Here is a 20,822-nt window from a genome sequence, read left to right as displayed (position 1 = left end):
AAATAATATACTTATGGGCGTTCGAGATGGCATCTACAAAAAATCTCCATCGCGAATGTGGGTTACGTTCTCGCCACACAATCGTGGATTGGAAAATTTTCCTGCGTGATATATGTAGGGATTATTTTCTGAGGAATCCCCGGCAGATTGGAGGCCCAGGCCATACGGTAGAAATCGACGAGTCCGTTTTTAACCGCCGGCAGACTTGTGACACCGGTCTGGGTCTTCAGTGGATACGAGCCCGACGAAAAGGAGGATTTCTTAGTCACTGTACCAAATAGGAACGCCGAAATCCTCCTTCCACTAATAAATAAAGAAATCCTTGTTTCTGGCGAAAAAAAAAAAAAAAAAAAAAATGTACAAATAACCCTTGTTCCTGCCCCTCCCCAATGCTTTTTATTGCCCCCCTTTTTTAGGCTTTTCCATTTATTTGACATAAGGAGTTGAAAAAACAAAACAAAAAAAAAACAACTTTTACGTGTTTAAAAGACAGACAATATTTTTTTACGTTAAAAATTGAAAAAAAGTTCAGACAAAAAAAAAAAAAGTTTTATATTTATTTTGAAAACAATTCCAAACAATAAAAAAAACAAATGGTTTTTGCTTTTTACTTATTTAATTTTTTTTATGTTTTTACATTTTACAATTTCATTGCAGTTATTTTGTTGTAGCGTTGTTTTTATTTTATCGCCAACGCTCGGTTTTATCCGGCTGTTGACGTCATGCGCCGGACAAAGCCGAGCAAATGCTGAGTTACGTCTGGTTCGTTAAAGGCACAAATACCATTTTTTTTAATGAAACTTTTTTTTTTCAACTATTTACGTAAAATGACAAACAAAAAGGATATTTGTAGGATCAATTTTTTTTTTTTAACAAATAATAGTGAGTAATTGTTTTTTATGAAACATTTTTTTAAAAACTATTTACGTACAAAAAAAGAAAAAAATCGTAAGAAAAAGGAAAGGAAGGTAGGAACAAAACTTTTTTTTTTCTTTTACGGGATCTACAAAATTAAGGCTGTGGTGGTTCACCGTTAAATAGTGATACCCCTCTCCTCCCATTTTGCTTCAACAGTCTTGTACGACCGTGCGTATTTCCCGGCAGAATGTATTTTCTTATTAGTTGAAGGAGGGTTTTGGAATTCCTATTTACTACGTTAACAAAAAAAAAAAAAATAAATAAATAAATAAAAAATAAAATAAAAACAACAACAACAAAAAAAAAACCTCCTTTTCGGCGGGGCGGCATATACACAGAGGACCCATACCTGTGTTAGACGTCTGCCGACGTTGTGTTTCCGGCGGTTGAAGAAGACAGACTCGTCGATTTCGACCGTATGGCCTGCTGCTGGAGTGCTGGGCCTCCTACCTGCCGGGGATTCCTGAGAAAGTAATCCCGGCATATTATATCTTGCAGGAAATCCTTCCAGTCCACAATTGTGTGGCGTGACCGCAACCCACATTCGCGCTGGAGATTCCTAGTGGCCGCCATCTCGAACGCCCATTTCGGATTTCTCGTCTGCTGCTAGACGCGCGTCGAGTTGAAACTAAGCGCGCAGCGTTTTGATTGGCTGATGACCATGTTTCGTCAGACAGCAGCAAAACCCGAGCTGTTGACGTCATGCGTCGGACAAAGCCAAGCAAATGATGAGTTACGTCTCTGGTTCGTTAAATGCACAAGTACCCTTTTATTAATTCCTTTTTCACGGAAAATAAAATAAATAAATAACGATATATATATATATATATATATATATATATATATATGATGATTGCAACGTCTTGTCAGACGAATGCCACTCCCTCACACACCAAAAATGACTTCCATCGCCACAGGACCATTTTAATAGACAAATGCCTGAGGGAGTATCTATACACAGATGATGTTACAGAGTCTTAGCTTTGTACGACAGCTAAGTCTCTCTCTCGGTTCAGAATATTGAGATCCAACAACAAGCAAGAGCAAGATAGCCAGCAACAAGTTAAACTGCAGACAAGCGTAATGCGGGTCTGGTCTCCTGCTTTATGGTTTTTTAAATCAGAGATTTGCTTCTCCTAGAAAGGTTGCCTTCAACACGGCTTACGGGAGCCCTCTCCACCCCCAACACACATACATACACACAAACACACACGGTGCTAGTTGGCCGTTGACCCCGAAAAAAGAGTTTATTCGCCATTTGGAAGATCTTGTTTTTAATCCTTCAGGGAGACTAGCCACCCTCCTCACCAAACAAGTCTGGTGGCGGAACCAGTTTAGTCGCCAGTGACCCGACCATGAGGCAGGTAGTACTAGGTTACATGGTACCAGTAGTATATGACATGACCTGACATATATATATATATATATATATATATATATATATATATATATATATATATATATATATATATATAAACCCCAATTTCTTCCTGTTCAAATAACACAACCAGTAAGTAATAAACAAGTTTATTTTTTTCCGAACACAAAATATTTGAAAATCAAGACATTTATTGCATAAAAATGTATCAATATATAATTGTAAAAACATTTTTTTTAAAGTCTGTGTAAGAAAATATAATTGTAATAAAACAATTTCGTAATGAAATCAACACTGGATTTTTATAAATTCATTATCATTCATTTTTCATAATTCGTAGGTACACAGGAAAAAAAAAAATGAAAGAATTAACAATTTTATTTTAATAAAAAGGATAACGAAACATTTTAGGAAGAAAGATAACGAAATAGTTAATTCGTTCTTACTAAAATTATAACAGATGAAATGCATCTTTTCTGGTAATAATAAAAATAAATTTCGTTTCATTTTGTTTTCAAGTTTCCGATTCGATTTTTAAGTTTTATATACGCATTTTCTTTCTTTCTTGGTTTCTATATAAGATCCAAATCACTTTGGTGATCTTTGCAATACACCGATAAGTCTCCTCTTAATCAATTGATCCTATTCTCTCCTTATCGAGCCAGAGATGACTCGTGTTGCCGGGGTTGAGTCATTCGACTGGTGTTTATCGTGACACCCTGCACTGAAGATTTCCGAAAGGATGAAACACTATTGTCTGTAGGTATTTAATTATTATAGTAAATAATTATATATAAACACACACACACACACACACACACACACACACACACACACACACACACACACACACACACACACACACGCGCACGCACGCACACACACGCACGCACGCACACACACACACACACACACACACACACACACACACACACACACTACCCTTCAACCTCCAGAGGAAGTCAACTCAGTGGAAATTGCTCAATTTGTTGTTACATTTACTTCAAGATGTGCAAATCTGCGGCAGGAGTGCAGAGTCATCTGAGATGGCATAGATGACAGGAATAGAACTCAATGTGACGGCGATCACCTGGAAAGATGCAACAATCATTATACGTAGATTCCATGAACAAAGCTTCTTTCTTAGAACTGCACACCTGTGGAATTGTCTTCCGTTTTCCTGCTTTCCGGCTGACTACAATATGGTTGTGTTCAAGTCTAACGTAAATAAGTTCTTGATGAGCCGTTCTACATAAGTTATCAAATTTACCAAATTTTCATTACTAATGATTACTATATTGTCCAATGTCTACTGTACACTCTTTAACCCTTATCCTTGAGTGGCATCTTGGCCTTGATAAGTGGTGATGCCTATGTAAAATATATATATATATATATATATATATATATAAGAGAGAGAGAGAGAGAAAGAGAGAAAGAGAGAGAGAGAGAGAGAGCGGACACGAAGAAAAAGAAGTAGAAGAAGAAAAAGTATTATTATTATTATTATTATTATTATGATTATTATTATTAGTAGTAGTAGTAGTAATAGTAGTAGAAAAAGAAGAAGCTGTTGTTTTGTTGGAGCATTTACATGAAACAACACACAATTAGAAAGGAAAACACTGGAGCATCACTTACCATAGTTACAAATCTTGTAAATAAGAAACTGTAAACAATTCCATGCTTAAGGGTTCGATGCAAACAATAAAGAAGTTGAAATCCATGAATCTTTCTTAAAATATAATGTAACAAAACTCGCTTTAGGAACGGAGCATGGATATTCGGGGAAAACGTGAAAGAGTGATCATTCAGTGAAACATGAAACAGTTCAGATGAGATATCGCCGAAACATTTCAGTCGATGCGTTCACCAAGAAATGAGAAGGAAATATACTAATCTTTACATCATAATAAATTTCTAAGGAGTTTAATTTCAAGGAAAGGATATTGCATTATAGTGAAACGAAACTGTATATTTCTTATCATGTTGGATAGCGGGAGTTCAGAACGAGGATATATAATATAAGAGGGGGTTGAAACGGCATCAATCGGTTATATGTAATATACATGGGGTGTATATAAACAGCATAACTGTATAACGAATGTATATGTGTTTCTATAATGAGTCCCTTTTTAATTATGAGTGATAACGTTCGGATATATGATTTGTCTAGTGTATTCTTTGAGTGTAGATGTGTCTATATATAATTTAACAGTTTATAAAAATCGTTGTCGATCAGAACACCAGCCAAAACATTTCTCAAATCTTCTTCCAAGCGTCTCTTCCATGCGCCCTGAAATTAAAGGTGCTTCTCTCCGAAAGTGAAAACGCTCAGACTGGAATTATTTTGATATGACCATTTATTTACTGCTGTTTTTTTTTTTTTTTTTTTTTTTTTTTTAGAGTTGGCACGCTTATATTTTTCTAAGTCGCCTCTTCTGACTTCATGGCCATCCTGTCATAAACCCCATCCGGCTGTTAAGGCTTTGCGTATTGAACTGATCTCTCCCATAATTACCTCTACATCTCAAAATCTATATTTTTATTATATCATTACTACCCGTAGCCTAAAGATTATTGCTGGGGTTTTGTCACGTATATTTGCTTATATTAGGGTTAGCTTAAATCCCATCTGTCAAATTAACATCAAATTAACATTCCTGACAACTATTAAATGTAAATATTTCAACTTAACATAACTTTTCACATCTTTAGAATATTTCTATCTAGCCATATACTTTTACCAATCAGTACAGTCGGAGAAGCAAAAACCTGGTAGGGAATTCCAAAGTCTATCAATCATAGGACAGAAACTATTTGAGTAGAAGGCTTTCTTACATCTAATGATTTCTGTGCTGTTCTGTGGGATTTTTGTGCTTGTCAGGTTTGTTGGGGGGTATTTACATCAAGGGGGCACGAGGGATTGTAGTTTGTCGGAGCATCCACCATTAAAATACTTGTAAAACAGGCAAACGGATGCAACATTTTGTCGATAGGACAGAGGTTGAAGCTTAACTGATGGCGCGGGATATATTAGATTGGCGACTCTCTTTTGGACCCTGTCTAAGAGAGAGAGAGAGAGAGAGAGAGAGAGAGAGAGAGAGAGAGAGAGAGAGAGAGAGAGAGAGACTAGTAGCAGATTCATCGGCCCAAATGTTGCAACAATACTCCATAAAGTGGCGGATGGTGGCCTTGTAGAGTTACATGATAATCTCAGGCTTAAGTAACTCTAGCACGGTAGAGAGAGCCTATCTTTTTTGCAGTAACCTTAGCAGTGCCCTCAATGTATCTGTTCAAATTCATATTCCCCGTGAATGTTAGGCTGAGGAATTTGAACAAAGTACTTTCAGGTAATGCATCATTAATCATGTCTGTTAGTGGTTATAGTTATTAAAGGAAAGAAGCTTAGTCTTGGCAACATTGAACGTGACCATCCATTTTAGTCACCATTTCACTACAGACTGAAGGTCTTCCTCTAGAGTTTCTGCCATTGCCGTGGATACATGTTCACTCGTTTTCCCCTCATGTCTGTTATAGAGAGTAGTGTCGTCAGCAAATATACCCATCTCAGATACAATTTTATCAGGAAGGTCATTTATGAATATCAGGAATAATAAAGATCCAAGGATTGACCCCTGAGGTACACCCGCATTTATATCATATAGTTCTGACATACGACCATCGACGATAACCCTTATTTAAGAAGGATTTAATTATGGTAAGTATTTGTCCAGTAATATCAGAGGATCCAATTTTCATGAGAAGACGATCATGCCATATCCTTTCAAAGGCCTAAGATATATTTAGGGCTACTGCCCTATTTTCCCTGCTTTATCCAATGCATAGTATATACGTTCAGAGATTACAGTTAGAATATCTGCAGTAGAACAGGGTTGCCTAAACTCATACTGTTGGTCGAACAGAAGTTTAGCAGCTGTGAGGTGGTGGACTAGAGTTTGATTAATTATGGACGCAAATATTTTGGCAAAAAGAGGGAAGAGGCTAATGGGGCGATAATTTAATGGGTCAGCTCTTTTGCCAGAATTCTTTTAAACTGGTACCACAGAAGCGGTTTTCGAGCAGCCAGGAAAACAAGATTCGCTAAGACATTTGTTGTAAAGTATGGAGAGAACTAGAGCAACCTCAGCGGAGTATTTTTTAACAGTACAGCTGGGATGAGATCGGGTTCACACGCTTTTGAGGTGTCAAGATTTTTTATGATACCATGTACCTGAGAAATGGTGATTTTAAATCATCTAGTGTGGCGTCTGTCTGCAAAAGAAAGTCAAAGAGGGAGTGGTGTGCCGGGTCCAGTGTGGAGTTGGAGGCAAACCGTCTGGCAAGCATGTTAGCGTTCTCGGTTGCTGAGCAAACAACCTCATGATTGTTGGAGAGGGGGGGGAATTGTTGATTGCCCATTATTTACTACAGTGTTGTCGATTTTCCAGAAGTCACGAGTCCCTAATTTCTGTGCTTCGATGCGTTTTCTGGTTGTTTCTGTGTATTCTGTCTTAGCTATCGCTATTTCTTTCTTACAATTACTTCTAGCTTCTATATACTTCTGTTTGTTTGAATTTGACTTATGTCGGTTGAATCTGCGGTACGCATGCTGCCTTTGAGCTATGGCAACTGCACAAGTAGAAGTAAACCATTGGGGAGAGTGGGGTTTGTTATAGAATTTTCGTGTGGGAACATGTGCTTCGATTGCAGTTTTGAACCATTCAGTGGTTTCATTTGCGCACTGTTAAGCTAAACAGAACAGATATTTTGCCATGGGGCATCTCTGGTGGCTTCCCAGTCAACTTTTTGTAATACCTCGTTGTTTTGAGCAGTGGAGCTTCAGTTTTGAGTTGAGAATTTAGGGCGATTTCTACCATTATCACAGCATGATCAGCATTCCCGAGTGGGCTGTCGGTATTCGTTCTACAATCATTGCGAACTGTGGTCAGAAATAGATCTTGAAGTGAGGCATGTTGATTTTTGGGAAACGTGTAAGAAATGTTGCCGTCTTTGATAGGAAATGAGACATAGAGAAGCTATGTGTTGTGCTACCAGCTATGTCTGTGTAAGTAGAGAATCCAAGCCAGTTACTGCGGTGGACATTGAAGTCACCAAATACATGTACTTGTGCGCTAGTATCGAGGGAGAGTGCTATATCTATGCTGCCAGAGACTTTGTTTATTAGAGTGCAGTCTTGAGTTGAGGGAGAGAAAATACAAATAACTAATAGTATGTTGCATGTTTTGCACAGTAACTGCAGAAATGTTGCTCTATGAAAAATGTAGAACTCTCTCTCAAACCATTATCAACCTTGATTTTGTTTTAAGTGATTTCTCCTGATTTTCCAGTGTCAACACACACACATACATATATATATATATATATATATATATATATATATATATATATATATATATATATATATATATATATAGTCACCCACATACAGTACGATTTCGTAGTATCACAGTTCATCAGTGCGGCTAGACAGGCAACTACCTAAAGCCAGGATCGAAACTCAACCGCCCAAACGACAGTCAAAGCTTCTAACCATTACGCTATACGGCAGTTGCTGAGCGGGTAGTGAATTAACGATGTTTTGACATCGTCCAAATGCCTAAGTTCGATTTGTTTACACAAAGAGCATCGCTTAATATGCTAATGGCAGTTTGTATATCGCTTCCCAATACGACGTAATCATATTCACACACACCTGTTCTCACCAGATAATCGAAGTTAGGCAATGATGAGCCTGGCCACTACCAAATGAGTTATCATTTGGTAATGCTAAGCATTGTATGTTCCACGCCGGGCATAGAAATTTACACGTTGATCTCTAGGAGCACGTTTAATTCACGGAGAGAGATGACCCTCAATCTTATTTAAGATAGGCATCTAAGAGAAGCGAAACTGATTTAAACTCTGATGTTTCCTAATCTGCTCTGTCTTGTGGCACCCGTTGCACCAACTGAGATTAGCTGTTATACGCAAAAGTATGGCTAGTTCTGCACAACATGTCCACCACTAAAGACAAATCATCTGTGTGGATTTCTAGTTGTGGTGGCGGATCTCAAACGTCGAGATCGACGAGAGTGTCATCATTAGGGCTAGGACGACAATATTTTTTTCATTGTTTTGACTCTCGAGTGTGTATCAATTGATATCTTATATGCTTTTTTATAGAGTAATGGGGGTTTCGGTTGATTAACTGTGTCTAACTGTGGCGGATATATACGTGAGAGTTAAAACAACGAAAAGAATATTCTGTTGTCATAGCCCTAGTCATCCTAGGAACCACTCTGAATGGTGTAGTTTCCCAATAGTTTAATGCAGGTTTGGAAACGATTTTTTGTAGGACACTCCAGGTTGCTTCTCCATCCACGACATAACTTCGGAGATCAAGGCTGCATCATCTCAAAAATGCTTTTCATTTTCAAAAACAACTTAATGACTGGAAAGATGTAAAAATCAGTGTGCAACATCCGTTGAGTAGGGGCATTGAGGAGGATTTCATACCGCATGATGATGGTTCTGAACTCGCGATATGCGTGTTGAAGACTGGAATCTTACCTTACAGGAGCATGTTAGCTTTGCTGATCTTGTTTCGTCCTTTGATTTTGATAGATTAAGCTAAATAGGCTCCTATAATTGTGTTACTCTGTGTCAAGAAATCTGTCATCACTATTTCGTGCTAGTCACAGAAACCTGTGAGCATAATCTTTTTAGCGGAAGTCTGCACCCTGGCCTTCGTTATAATTTGTGAGTTGGTGTCTTCATCATAGTGATAGACCCTTGTTTTGACACACTAGGAAATTCATCTGGTAGACATCTAATGCATATGCAAATGATCATATAATGATAGTTTCCACAGACTCTGTACTAATATTGACCTCTAGGGCCATTTGGTGAATAGTCACGCATTGATCCTTCAAAATGACAGTCTCAACCTTACTGACAGATATCTAATTAATAGCAGAAACGAGGCAACCACCCCTGAGAGCTGCTTCCACATATTTCTGACCATGTTTTTATAAACAATTACAATGTTTTAAAAGCAATTTGATAAAATATCATTACCATGCACTTTTTTTAATTTCATCTAAAATCTTCGTGCGAACATTTTAAATATAAAGACCGGATCACTGCAAAACCCATAGTAATCCATTTCACACCTAACTCAGTTTAAACACATGTAAGTCAGAAACCACAATTAGTTCATAGCTGTAATTTACCATATAACTCATAGATAAATAAATCATTGGATATGCAAATTCCACCAAGATCAGACAACAGAACGTACGCCAGGAGCACTACATCGAACACTTGTTAGATATAGGCAGGCAACTCCAGGATGAAAAAAACATTTGAAAGGTTGCACACACGCAAATGGATTCGATGTGAAGAGAGAGGTTCCTCACCATTTCTTTATCACCCGACAACCGCCTAACTACGCATAACCCCACGTGCCTTTCAGAAACTTCAAAATACCAGTAATAATTTATAATCAAAGCTGATTTATCGGTGTGAAATAAAAGCAATATAATTGTTATAGATCAGCTGTGTTGTGGTTTTACTCGCTCTCAGTATGGATATATCATGTACCTGCGACAAAACTAGATGCTAACAATTATATAGACTGGACAGACGCATTTTGAAGAAGTAGCCACAGCGAATACGTAGCACACTTATCGTCTGTCGCTGTCTCTGTCTGTCTGTGTCTGTCTGTCCCTCTCTCTCTCTCTTTCTCTGTCTCTCTATCTCTCTCTGTCTCTCTCTGTCTCTCTGTCTCTCTCTCTCTCTCTATATATATATATATGACTAATATTTTTCTATTCGTATAGTTATTCTATATATATTCGTACACAACATAACCCGAGGTGTCGATTCCCTAATGCATCTCCAAATGATATTTACAAACAACACAAAATTTTGTTATCTCTTATTGATACTCCGACAAAAAAAATATAGAAACTTAATTGCCAGTCGCTGTTTCACGGCAATTTGTGTCAAAAGCCAATAATGATTGATAGCTACAAAAATGACATCCACGTAATGAGCAAGATTATTGAAGTGGAATGATTCACTTTTTTTATTTATTATTTAAGGACACATTTTTATTTAACAAAACAGTTTAGCAAGAAATGGATGCAAATATGTTGACTTATTTTGATTAATTTTCAGCATATAACACGTTTACATTATGGTGATTTTTATACAAAACCGGGGAATTAGTCTGTATCTAATATATAACGCTTTAAAAATAATACACGGAAAAACCCTAGGAGCCCCTTTCGCCAACAAACTCTTCAGGAGTTAAACGTGCTATAACGCAGAAATGCACAAAGCATATTAAATTGTCACGAAAGAGCAAATACTCGGGGATATACGAGAAAAAAAAAAACGAATCGGAATTCGTGTAAAATAATATTCGTGCAAAATAATAATAAGATGAAGGGAGTATAGAAACGATTAAAATATATCTCCGATCAAGTCCAATCATTTAATAAATTCTTTCTGCCGACATGGGTCGAATGTACTTAAACTTGCAGACACGCATCAACCAACATATACCAGGAGAAATTAAACTGGGTAAGCCACGACGCTTTCGCACCTCTTCTACCTGGAAATCTGCCATTGGCCAGCACCTAATCGAAAATCTAGCTTGTGTTAATGCATATAAAATGGACTGTTTTAGAATCTTACACCGGGCTGACTCCCCAAATCATTTAAAGATTTTGGTGTTAGTCACGATTATTTCATGCAGGCCCCCTCTTCCTCTCTTGACAGAAAAAAATTAAATCATTGGACTTGCTCTGAAATATAATTCAATAGTTTCTATATCACCTTCATCTTATCTGAACATGCATCATATATATATATATATGTTGATAGATAGATAGATAGACAGATATATCATTTTACATGAATTTCCCCTTGCTTTTTTTAAATCGTATATCCCTATTTGCTCTTTCGTATTTGTTCTTTCGTGACAATTTAATTCGTTTTTTTTTGCATTTCTGTCTTATATCAACGATTAACTCCTGATGAGTTTGTTGGCGAAAGGGGCCACTAGAGTTTTTCCGTATATTATTTTTAAATCGCTATATAAGTTTTATACCGTTAAATGTTATTTATCTAATATATGTTTATTGTTTTCTATTTTAGATTAATATATATATATATATATATATATATATATATATATATATATATATATATATATATATATTAGAAAATGGATTTATTCCTCCTATGGTTTGGTCGCTGTTAGTAAAATATCAAGCACCAAAATGATTTGATAAAATGTAAGTATGATCCAAAATATATTATAAGTAAATTTTCGTAAAGATGATCTACTTTAAATATTAGTTTAGCTATGATTGAAAGAAAGAGAGTGAGTCTATTAGCCAGTAGATTTTGCATCTATATTTCACCTCAATAATATTTTTGGAATTTCGAAAGGAGTTTTGTGTACTACTTCGAATAATATCTTTTACATTCTCGTTTGTTGCTATAACAGATTATCAGAATTATATTTATAGTACACTTTTTGCTTCTGATCATTCTATTTTAATTTTCCTTAAATGCAAATACCGTGGATACCATTGCTGTCAGCATAAATTTAAGCTATTTTATTCCAACGGTATAGAACAGTTAAAATACGCCTTCTCTACGATTCAATAACATCTCTGATTTTTATTGCGTCATACTTCTGTTGCGGACTAGCGTAATATTATTTACACACTAACCGTTACAAAATAAAATATATTAATGAAACAAATGGAAGACACACAATTGTTGAATAAACAAACATGTCGTTTATTTTCCGTTCGAAAAATGGTTTAGAGAAACACATGTTCAGTTCAGTCGTCGGCAACTACGCGCGTGGAAAAGGGATAATGTAGTAGAAAGAGAAATAGCAGTCCAGCATGTAGAAAAAAAATGAGAGGGAGAATTGACCTCAGTAAATTCGCGTGTATATGATAGTACCTATTTACAATGCCTCCCCCACGGGACAGAGTAAGGCACCAGGGTCGTTTTTTAATGTGGAGAAAAGGAACAAAAATAAAAATTGTCTCAGTCGTGAAGGATTTCTCCTCCACTGACAGAGAACAAGAAATTGAAGTGCAGCATCTGAAGAACAGATACTACACTTTGATCTTGTCCCGAAGGCTACGTGGGAGTGTCTTCAGACCACAAGTTGTGGACGCGACCTTGTCTGGCCGACGAGCACAAGCAAAAGAAAAAAAAGGAAGTTGAAACGTGTTGTTGGCTTTTATACCGAAGTCAATGTTCTGACTGCGCATGTCTGGATTTCACTTAAAAGGAAGTGACGTCACCAATGAGTGCATGTTTGCGTGCGCACGAGCGTGTATGTGTGTGTGTACGTAAATGTGTGTATACGTGCGTGTGTATGTGTGTGTACGTGGATGTGTGTATACGTGCATGTGTGTGTGTGTGTGAAGAAAAGTACGTTGCACACTCTTTTATCTACGATTGGTAAAACTAAAGAAACAGCATGCGATTCATTAAAACACGCGTTGACTTATCTAGACTTATTATATTATTACTGACTTATTATTCCATCATTCTGTTTTTCAATATTTTGGCTTTTACTGTTTTTCAGTAATTGACGTTGAGCGCATGTGTTTGGCCCTTGCCTTAATACGCTGCATAGTAGCAATCCTTGTGAGACACAGAATATGTAGGCGTAGTATGGTCCACTTCTATTTGACAGAAGAATTGTTTACCCATATTATTATCCATTGTTAATTAATACGAAATGCAATTTAATTATTCCTTTTTCCATCGTTAAATACTCATTTTGTGTGCAAGAGAATGTTGAATTGAAACGCAGTACTTAAGAAAAACTCAAATAAATAACCTAAGTTAGTGTGAATCACAAAAGTTACAACACATCTGTGCTTTGCAAATAAAATTACTGACACGTCATGAATTAAATAAATTTTCTCTAAGTGCAATTATTTTGATATCTAAATATTTGTCTCTTAATTATTAGCTAGGTAGGAAAATATAAGAACGGGTCTTATCAGTAAGTGTAAATACTAACTTCTACACAGTTTTTGCGGTATTTAATTTTTTAAAATTCAGATGAACATATCTTAGCTCAAACAAAAATGTATTGATCGAAATAAGCACCATCAGAATAAACAAGTATATTCATGCCAGTAACGTAAACATCTTGTGTCCCGGTGGCGATGAAGTCGCTGAAGCATTTCTCACGCAGAGGTGCTTGAAAAAATGATAGTCAGTAGGTGAGAAGTCTGACGGTTGAGGCAGAGTTTCCTAGCTTGATCCGTTCAACGCTTGAAGTGTTGGTTTAGCAACGTGCGATCGGGCATTCTCGTGGGGGAGAATTGGGCTTTTTCTGTTGACTAATGCTGAGTGTTGTCAAAGTTTCTTCATTTCATTCATAGTTCTCCGCCGTAATGGTTTCTCCTGCATTAAAAAAAATGTAATGGCTGAGACCGATCGTAAACCACCAAACAGTCAGCATGATATTCTTTTATTACAACTTTGAGCTTCGTCAAGACTAACCACTGACCGTTGCTGGTTGTCGTAAAGAACCCATTTTTCATTGCAAGTCATAACCCGGTCGAGAAACAGGTCGTTTTTGTTGCGTAAAAGAAGGGAAGAAGACAATACATCACGGCGTTAATTTTGGTTGTCGTTCAATTCGTGAGGCACCCATTTATCAAGTTTTTTTTTGCCATTCTAATCTTTTTCAAGTGGTTGAAAATCGTCGTATAGAAAGCAAGTTTTCGAACAGTTGTGCGTGGATTGTCTTTAACTAAGACTGTTAATTAATCTTTGTCATTATCCGATGGCCGATCACTAAGCTCATCATCTTCAAGAATTGCCACAGAATTTCTTAAACCACCATTGTGCCATGCGTTAAGTAGTTGTTCCTGGCTTAAACGCTTCATTGATACCGCGAGTTGTTTCAGCAGCTTTTCGGCCCGGCTTGAATTGAAATAAGAAATGTGTGCGAATTTGCCTTTTTTCCATCTTGTATCTAACTTTCTGAAGAGAAGACATAATTGTTTTAAACCGATTGTAATTTAAACAGTTAGATAGGAAAAAAAACACTTTAAAGTGATACATAAAGTAAATATATTATAACGAAAACTTATTTGAAAAGACATCATTTGAAACCCAAATTAAAAATTCCACAAGAACTTCTTATTAATTTAATAGAATGTAAGAAAAAGCAAAACTTTTGAATAACGCGAACAAAAGAGTTTGCTCAATTACATACAGTGTTTACTAGAGATGAAAGAAAATTGGACAAGTAAATAAATAAAGAGTTAGAAATTTTTCCAGATTTTCGACATTTTGTCATTAGTCATTTTCAGGTGAAGATATTCGATGCGTGGATGTCCAGTAGACAGTGAGCAAAAAACATGGAAGGGGCGTCTTTTTTCGTTGCTTTCAGTATTCCCTTCCATTATTCTTAAAGAGGATGAATCAAGGGACAGATGACACCAATGCTCGTTTCATGTTGATTGATCAATGTGTAACCAAACCACCTAGCAGGGGCATTTCTACACAGCATAAAATAAGTCGATTATTAACTGCTACAAATATACTGTAGTTTTTTGTATTATTTAAATATGAGCATATTATGTAAATATATGATTATGAAAATATTGTAAACTAATTATATCAGGTTGACAAGAAAGTTCTTGTGGTTTTTCACTTTTAAATTCAGATGAATACATCTCGGCTCAAACAAAAACTTATTGATCGAATAAGCGCCATCAGAATCAACACACTTTTGCCAACGCAGTTGAACTTATTAGAGTTGAGATTTACTCCTTCTTTTCGACACCTTTCTAGAAGTGCCACAAGGGCAGAGCCATGGTTTTTTTCAGCTTCTACATCGCTGTCACCGGACCCGTAGAGTATAGTATCGTCTGCCATCAATTGTATGTTATGGAGCCCTTCGAAACAGCAGTCAAGTCGTCGCTGCCATTCTTCGGGAACTGAGCTGATTCCAAATGGCATTCGAAGCCACCGTATCCTGCCAAAAGGGGTCCAGCATGTCGTTAAATATGAGGATGGCTAGGGCACCGTAGTCGCACGTTTTGATTAAGTGTGTTAGTTTGATCGAATACGCGTCAAATTTTCGGCCCTGTTCCTGTGTAGAGGAATTAAACATATACCGTTTGTATATGATGTTCTGTTTGGGTTCAAAGTACTCTGTCAGTCTTTCGAATATCTTTTTTGTGTCAGCTCGTTCCTCTGCCGACATCTGCAGGTTTTTGTATATTTGCAGACATTCCTTGCCGATTAGTGAAAGACGTGTGCCTACCTGTGATTTTGCTGCTTATTCCCCAATTTCCATCGCGGCTGCATAGTTCTCTCATGTTAGTTTGAAAAGCGCTAAGTTTTCTCGCAAATCGCCATTCATTTCCATTTTTGCTGGTGGTGGATTTGCATACGCCATGTTTATTGATAAATAGGTTTTGTCAAAATTCCAAGCTTGTTTAAATCCACGTGGTTCGATAAATGTCTCTTCCGTACGGAGACGAGGGTGTATATAAGACTAGAGTTTAGAGTATTATACTGCGTGGGTTTTGCCGAACATATGTTAGAAGTGTTCACTGAGTATATATGGGTCATTCCGAAGAGAGAAATCCCGCTAACACCATGTTAAGTAGCGAGAAGCAGAGAGAACACAAAGCCGATATTGAGTTAAGAATATGCCGCAGCTTTATTGCTTGAATGATGGTAGCTTGCGAAGCTAGTTGTGTTTTCACACACACAGTTTCGCAAGAGGTTGTAGTCGTAGCTATGTACTTTGTTGTAGTTGGAGCTGCGTACTCCACAACAGTAATCATGCCAGTAACGAAAAAATCGTGCGTTCTGATAGCGATGAAATCGCTGAAGACGTTTTTGATATCGCTTAGATTTTTAAAGCATTTTTCACGCATACAGTTTTCGAGATGCTGAAAAAATGACAGTCGGTAGGTCAGAGGTCTGGAGGGTATGGCGGATGAGGCAGAGTTTTGTAGCCGAATTCATTCAACTTCTGCAGGGTCTAGCAGCTGAAGATATAAACGCATTAATAAAGTCTTCAAGTAGAAAGACCTCATCAGTTTACGGTGTCTCTACTTACTTGCATATCTAGGAAGGTAAATTTAGACACAAATTCGCTTTTTAATGCGAAGAAAATGAAACACCCCCAAAAGCTTGACTCTAGTTTCAAATAATCTAGAAGTGCGATTCCGTATACCGACCAAAGATAGAACAGATGAGATGTATTGTTAGCATTTCTGAACAAATAATCATGATTTTAGCCGCAATAAAAAGTGTGTATTTCATAATGATTGCCAACAATCAACTAGACGCCAAATTCTATAATCAATTCTTAAAGCAATCCGATAATTTCATAGAGAAATCTTATAGATACTACTTGTCTTATTATTATTGACTTATTATTCCATCACCCGACAGATAAAATTCGACGAAAACTATCAAGAGTTGGTATGCCCATCGAATCTTATTAATCTAAGCAATGATTTTGCATAATTTTTACAAACGTAATAAACGATGTGAATATAAAAATGCCTTTTTTTTTTACCAAATTTTTGCCCTCTAAAAACAGGATTTATCGATATGCAAGTGAAATAGCTGCATTTATATTAAACTAGCAGGGGGCGCCCGGCGTTGCAAGGTCGTAAAATGATATATAAATAAATATAATATTTTAATTTATGCAGAGTTCATATTTATTTTTGTAGAGTTAATTCTCTACTGATAATTTCATATTGCATTGGACCCAATATTTGGTTGTAATTTAGAAGTAAAAATATAACTTATCAGCTAGAATCGAAACCAAAACGAAAACCAACATGTATAGCGCTTCAGTCTAAACAATTATCGAATCAGCCATTGTCAGTTGGGTAAAAAAGCTAAAAATAAACTAAGATGTTGGTACATATATATATATATATATATATATATATATATTTTTTTTTTTAATTACATTTTCACTCCAAACAAGGCACATTGCCACTTTGGTGTAGGGGGCTACTATCAGGGGAAACATCTACTGGGGTACTATGTAGGGATTAGGGCAGCGAGATGTTGGTTCACGTTGCACTTGAACTTCTGCATGTCAGTACAGTTGGGGAAGCAGTGACCTGGAATGGAATTCCAAAGTCTAGCAGTTCTGGGGAAGAAACTACTGGAGTAGAAAGATCTTTTACATCTAGGGATCTCTACAGTGTGGGGGTGGGATTTTGCAGCTTGTCGGGTCTGTCGAGGGTGTTCACGTCGTGGGGGCACAAGTGCTTGCAGTTCTTCAGAGCATTCACCATTATAATACTTGTAGAACAGGCAGAGGGATGCAACGTTTCGACGATGGGACAGAGGCTGAAGTTTAGATGCCAGTTTAGGGCCTATCAGATTTGCGACTCTCTTTTGAACCCTGTCAAGGAGCGAGAGACTAGTAGCCGATGCACCGGCCCAAATATGACAGCAATACTCCATACATGGGCGAATAGTGGCCTTATAGAGGTACAGGATACTTTCGGGTGTTAGAAGTTTTCTAGCACGGTAGAGAGAGCCCACCTTCCTTGCAGCGGCCCTGGCAATGCCCTCGATGTAATTGTTCCAACTCATGTTTCCTGTGAACGTTAGGCCAAGGAGCTTGAGAGACGTACTCTCAGATAAAGAGTCGTTGGCCATTGCTATAGGTGGTAGAGAAGGTTTCTTGTAATTATTGAATGAAACCAGTTTTGTCTTGGTGGCATTGAACGTTACCATCCATTTTTGTCCCCATTCCACTACTGATTGGAGGTCATCCTCTAGTGTTTCTGCCATTACTTTAGATATATGTTCGTTTGTTTTCCTGTCGTGCCTGCTATAGAGTGTGGTGTCATCAGCATATATACCCATCTCAGAGGCAATTTTGTCGGGGAGGTCATTTATGAATATCAGGAACAGCAGAGGTCCAAGGATAGATCAACTAAGATTAATGTACGTATATATATTTACGCATGTACGTATATATATTTGCGCATCAACTAAGATTAATGTACGTATATATATTTGCGCATGCGTAAAGGAGCAGTTTAAGTCTACTTATGCTTAACAAGTTCTCATTTCTTTCAATTTTTGACTCTTAGAAACTATTTAAACCGGGTAAATGCTCACAAAATCGGTCCACAAAAAATGAAATCATTTGTGCCGTCTCGCGCTGCTTTGCTACGTTCCGTTTCGGAGGAGATAGAGTCTGAAAAAAAAATCGACAACAGACAGACGGACAGACGGATTAACAGACTGAGAGGCATATCTATGTATGTTTTTATCACTGTTTTGATTTTTTTTTTATCATTTTGTTTTTGTTGGGAATGGTGCGTTCTGCCGGATGCTAAACATTCACACACTATGTCAGTCACTTCAACCAAGAGATCGTTTTAAGATTCTTACCTTTTCTTTTGGTGCACTTGTTTGTATTTATCTTGCACTTGGTTCACCGGGTATATTTGCCAGGTAGTTTTTGAAATTCCATTTCATGATATTATAGTAACTCATGAAAAAGAATGTTTCTCTCTGTTTTAATTTTCTTATCACTTTGTTTTTGCTGGGGATGGGGAATTCTACCGAATGCCAAACATTCTCCTATTAGTTTTACTACTCCAACCGAGAGATCTTTTTAAGATTCTAATCGTCCCTTTAATTTCTATTGTTTGTATTTCTTTTGCACTTGGTTCACCGGGTATATTCGCCAGATAGTTTTTGAAATTATTTTTCATTAGCCCAGTTGCTCCTATAATGACTGGAATGATTGATACCTTCTTAAGATTCCAGTTTCTTTTCATGTTGGACATTATTTTGCTATTTTTCCGTCTCAGCTTTGTTAACGCCAGCATCATAAGGAACGCTTACTTCAATTAGGATTACTAATTTCTCCTTTTTGTCAGGCTTACTAGGTATACTATACTTCTAGGTATACTATACTTCTGAGTATACTATACTTCTAGGTATACTATACTTCTAAGTATACTATACTTCTAGGTATACAGCTGTAAGAATCGCATAGTCATAGTGGATGGTGTATGACTTATTTCCAACTGTTCTTTCTGGTAAACATGTTCCCAAGATTTGCTACTACATGGGATATGCAAGTGCTTACGAATTTTGCAGTAGAGATATTTACATACTTCATTGTGTCGCACTGTATAATAGCCGTCCCCCAACAGGACTTTAGTACTGGATGTCAGGTGGCTCACACTCTCTACTTCTGTGTGGCAGAACCTGCCTTTGATGTTATTGCTGAGACCACTCATCTGTTTATAAGTATTGGTCATCAAATCTTGATCTTGAGCGGCTATTACCATTCTCTCCTGATCATTGTGAAGAGATCCTTTTTCAGCCAGTCTACAGAGCTGCCTTTATCTATTCCTGTGATAGTGCATTCAGGAAATACTTGGCACGTTGTTGGTTGACCCATTATTTCTGCATTGAGTGAATATTTGTCGGCTCTTTTGGGCTATTTCTGTTGCAGACTTGCTTGTTGTTTCTATCTCATTAGTAAGACAGTCTTGTGCAAAAAGTTTGGCCAGTTTTGGGATCGAGGTAGTTCTACTGACTCTCTTTTTCTGGTGTTCATATACCATTTTAAGGTTTAGATTCTACGAGTAAATCAGATATTTCCCAGTGCTCACAATAGTGGCTCGGTGTTGATGGTCGATCTATATCGTTTTTTAAAATTTTATTTCTTTGAAGATTGTAATGCTGGGTATGACGCAGCAAAATCAGCTGCCAACATTACCCTACTTTTTATTGAAACCACCCGAGTGCTCTTTTTAGTATCCTCGTTGTTCCCATGTGTAATTATCTGGATCATTTTTGCACCAGGAATATTAGTAAGGTAGTGAGTAAGTAGTCTTCTAGCTTGATAGAGGGAACCCATCTTTGCAGCAGCCTTCGCAATATCCTCAATGTAATATTTGTATAGATTTGTTCCTCTAAACAACTAATCGGGTGATTGTAAAAATATCTATATTTTGCTGAAGAAAAAAATGTGTTGCAATGTCGTTAAAGTCGTTATGACATTACAACAAACATATAACTGGTCGCTATTTGCTTAGCAGTTTTATATTCACATATTTCATACGTTGCATATTTTGCTTCAGACTTTTTTATATAAATTGGTTAGTTGTATTTTTGAACTGAGTAGGCTCTTAATGTTTATTTCCATAACGCATTTCCATATATACTTTCATAAAATAAACTCTATTCTAATATATTCAATTGTTCTAATTAGCAGTTACGACGTTTCGGGATATTTCTGGAGACACTTCATTGTTGCATCACTTCCCCTGTTTTCTAGACGGTGATGGATGATTTGGCGTCCCCCACGAAACATCTTTCAAATAGATATTTTAATGGAAGAAATTTATTACATTCCTACACGAATTATTATTATTATTATTATTATTATTATTATTATTATTATTATTAGTAGTAGTAGTAGTAGTAGTAGTAG

The sequence above is a fragment of the Euprymna scolopes genome, chromosome 14, assembly GCF_053919585.1.
Source record: "Euprymna scolopes isolate OS-2025 chromosome 14, ASM5391958v1, whole genome shotgun sequence".
In the NCBI taxonomy this organism is placed as follows: Eukaryota; Metazoa; Mollusca; class Cephalopoda; order Sepiida; family Sepiolidae; genus Euprymna; species Euprymna scolopes.
The sequence above is the reverse complement of the archived record's forward strand: the minus strand, read 5'-3'. Positions refer to the sequence as shown.